The 3,931-nt window shown below is 40.7% G+C and overlaps 1 long non-coding RNA gene across 1 annotated transcript; it reads right to left on the bottom strand.

Annotated features, from left to right (window-relative positions):
- Positions 1 to 2,718: 2,718 nt before the first annotated feature.
- LOC144992001 (uncharacterized) lies at positions 2,719 to 3,552 on the bottom strand. The gene is made up of 2 exons (XR_013655705.1): positions 3,104 to 3,552; positions 2,719 to 3,021 (listed from the first exon to the last, which is right to left on the bottom strand). It is a non-coding gene; the product is annotated as an uncharacterized LOC144992001 (long non-coding RNA).
- Between the last annotated feature and the right edge of the window lie 379 nt (positions 3,553 to 3,931).

Below are 3,931 nucleotides of genomic sequence, written 5' to 3'. Positions count from 1 at the left end.
GTTGTTGGCCTTGAATTTATTAGATTCATGAAAGACAAAAGAAATTGAAATTTCCCACTTTTAATTTCAGACATTATTAATTTGATACTGAAAATTCTTCTGTTTAAATTTCCTGAACTACGTGCAAAAGCATCAGGAGTTAGTTATCTTCCCAGCTCCTCTGTGATTTGTGAAGGTTTAATGAGAGACAAACAAACCAGCTGACAAGTCTTTCTTCAAAAACGAATTAATTCTCAAAGTTGTTTAATATTTGGGAAGAATGAAATTACTTTTTCTAAATGATCTTTGCATATTAAATATGCTTTTTTTTCTCCCAAATACATTGTAAATAGGGTAACACTTTATATTAAGATTCCTTAACAAGCTTTGTTAACGCATTAACAAGCATTATAATAACATTTTTAGGAAGTAAGACATTTATACAATATGTACAATAAGTCTAATAACGTTTATTAAATTACTTAGTTAACACATTTACAAGCTGTCATGATTCGTATGACGTGGCAGACCCAGATGCTGGAACCCGGAAGAAAACTCGGTCAAGTAGCAGATTAAGAGATTTATTTTTCCAGAATGTTAAGTAGTTGGCGTAGTAAGAGTTCGTAGGATAAATGAGGAAATCAGCAGTCTTGCCGATGCTTGAATGTCGTCGGAGTTGGATACGAAGCGTGGCAGAGGGATTTCATGACAGACGAGATCCTTGGCTGGAGTCGTGGTGTGGCAGGAGTGAGCGAGACAGCAACGTGCCGTAGCTTGAAATGAGTGACTGGAGCAGGATGGATCGAGCGGCTCATGGAGAGGAGGAAACCAGGTGGACACTTGTGGTGAAGAACCTGAGAGTGGAGCGACAAGGCAAGGTAAGTATCAAGTTAATTAGCAGTGAATGCTGGGCTGGATCTCCTTATGAAGGCTGGATGAAGATGAGGTAAGTGTCCACAGCTGGTTCCAATCAGCAGAGCAGAGAGGGGAGGGGGAGAGTAGGCTGTCAGAGGCACCATGACACAAGCATTATTGATGGGATGTTTTAAAAAGGCTAATGATACATTTGTTGGCATTATAGATGACTAAAAAATTGGTCAGTGTTAATAAGCTTAATAAGTTTTATTAATAGGCTTTATTAATGTATAAGATGCTAGTAAGATATTTATTAGCATTATAGATGTCTTGCAAATAAATAAAATTACTGGCCTGTGCAACTTTTCAGTGGATTTGAAAGCAAGGCAACAGTGGTTGAATGCAGTTGGCATTGAATCCAGCAAACTGTCTCCAGGTGATGGGATTTGCAATGAATGTTTCACTCAGGATAGATGCTAAAACTTTATCCTTGTTAGCTATGATGCTAGCGTAATCCGACACCGGTCCCTATGGTTTTTCTTTTTTTAATTTGTCTGAAATAAATTATTATATTTCTTTTACAGAAAGATATTTGCATGTTTAGTCTGTTTTATTGTTTTAAAGTTCTTTTTACAATCTTTATGCTTTGTGGTTGTTTGTGCTAAAAAACGTCCTCATTTTAGATGAGGTGCTGCAAAACATTTAATAAACTGTTAACAAAGTTAATTAATTTTTTAAGCTTATAAGCAGTTTAGTAATATGGATTTTGAAGACAATGGTCTGACTTTAGATGTTGATAAATCTTATTAACACTTTCAGGTATTTGCAAGAAATCTATAATGCTAATAAATACCTTACTAGCATCTTACACATTAATAAAGCCTATTAATTTGTCAAGTTAGTTAATCAAACTTACAAGCTTATGAACACTTAGGCTTGTGTGAGACATCTATAATGCTAATAAATGTCTTACTAGAACCCCAAACATTAATAATACTTCGTAATTTGTTGACAAAGGTTGTGAATAAATCTTATTAAGCTCATTAACACTGTCACATTTGTTAGGCATCTATCTATAATGCAAATAAATGTATCATTTGCATCTTAAAAACGTCCTAATAATAATGCTTGTAAATGTGTTAACTAAATACTTTAATTAACCTTATTAGACTTATTGTACTAATACATGTCTCACTAACACCCTTAAAATTCTATTATAATGCTTGTTAATGTTTTAACAAAGCTTGTTAAGGAATCTTAATATAAAGTGTTACCGTAAATAGAAATTATTTGCCTTGATCTGAACACAAATAACAGGTTTTTGTTTGTTTATCTAAACATCTTTTTTATGATTCATTGTAAAAAATTTGCGTTAGCAGACAGACTTGTGTCAGTGTTTCAGCTGGTCTTCCTGTGTTTGGCCTCTTTGAATACAGTCCAAGGAAAGCCACCTGGTCATGACAGGGAAAGCCAAACACTGGACAGTAAGACTCAAAGCAGCTCCTCAAAGAGTTTGTGCAGAGGATTGCAGAGGCACAGTCTATTGTTTTAGGATCTTACTGATAGGATGCAGGAAGGAAATCCCTCCATTCAGGCAAAAAGGTTTGTTGGTTAGACTGTAGGAAGTCTGAGGAAATGTAGAAAAAACAAAGAGCAATTTTTGCAGTACCAAAATAATTTGATTTCCAAAAGGATGCTAAACAAAAATCCCACATGGCTAAATCATAAAAAACACTACTTACAATAAGTTAGAAGTATTGTTATTTACACGAGTGCTTTTTTATTCGGTCTGGATTCAAATAAAATGTGAAAAAGTAATTTGATTGTCATGATCTGAACTAGGTGGACCCAGATGCTGTAACCCGGAAGGAAGAGGCAGATAGGTGAAAGTTAAGTAATGGGTTTTATTTTGAAAGGGCCGGCGGATCCAGGAGGGGGATGTGGCGTAGAGCTTGACGAGGAGTCTTCGGCCCGCGGTGTACACGTGAGTTTCTCTGCGGCGGGATCAGCACTCTTGACGGCGGCGATAATGGAGTTCTTGACGGTGGCGTGGCAGGAGTTCTTGACGGTGGCGTGGCTAGAGTTCTTGGCGGTGGCGTGGCTGGAGTTCTGGAGGAGCGTGGCGGACTTCAGCTTCTGCTCGAGATGGAAGTGGACTCGGGTTACTCTCGTGGAGAAACGGCAGACCTGAAGCACAGCAAAACAAAGCAAGGTAAGCAGGCGAAGCTTGGCATTGAGGGCCAGACGTGGCATGAGGTGAGGTGAGCACCATCAGGGTTAACGAACTGGCGAAGAAAGCTTGAGGTGGATCTCCTTAAATAGCAGGTGTGTAGATGAGGTGAGTAGTAACAGCTGCAAGTCGTGAGCAGAGCTGGGAGGGGGAGGATCCTGACGGGCCACCATGACAGTACCCCCCCCTCAACGACCACCTCCAGGTGGGCCAGGGCGCCGATCCGGGTGGGCACGGTAGAAATCGGCGATGAGGGAAGGGTCGAGAATGAGAGAACGAGAGACCCATGAGCGTTCCTCAGGCCCATACCCTTCCCAATCCACCAGGAACTGAACACCACGACCACGCCGGCGAACATCCAAGATCCCGGAAACAGTGAAGGCCGGGGCGCCGTCAATGAGACGGGCGGGAGGTGGGGAGACGGAAGGCGGGCACAAAGGGCTGTCCAGAACGGGTTTAATTTGGGAAACATGGAAAGTGGGGAGTACCTTAAGGAATCTAGGGGTAATCATGGACTCTGACCTGAACTTTAACAGCCATATCAAGTCAGTAACATCAGCGGCATTTTACCACCTGAAAAACATTGCCAAAATCAAAAACATAATCTCAAAGCGAGACCTGGAGATACTTATCCATGCATTTGTCTCCAGTAGGTTAGACTACTGTAACGGCCTGCTCACCGGCCTGTCCAAACGAGCTGTAAAACAGCTTCAGTACATCCAGAATGCTGCTGCTCGAGTCCTGACCAAAACCAGGAAGTATGATCACATTAGTCCTGTGCTCAGGTCTTTGCACTGGCTCCCTGTACCTCAAAGAATAGACTTCAAAGCAGCTCTGCTTGTGTACAAGTCTCTCCATGGCCACGCA

This window comes from Oryzias latipes, chromosome 4 (genome assembly GCF_053564925.1).
Source record: "Oryzias latipes strain Hd-rR chromosome 4, Olatipes_Hd-rR_3.1".
Taxonomy (NCBI): domain Eukaryota; kingdom Metazoa; phylum Chordata; class Actinopteri; order Beloniformes; family Adrianichthyidae; genus Oryzias; species Oryzias latipes.
Note: the sequence above shows the minus strand (reverse complement) of the source record. Positions and strands in the feature narration are given on the sequence as shown.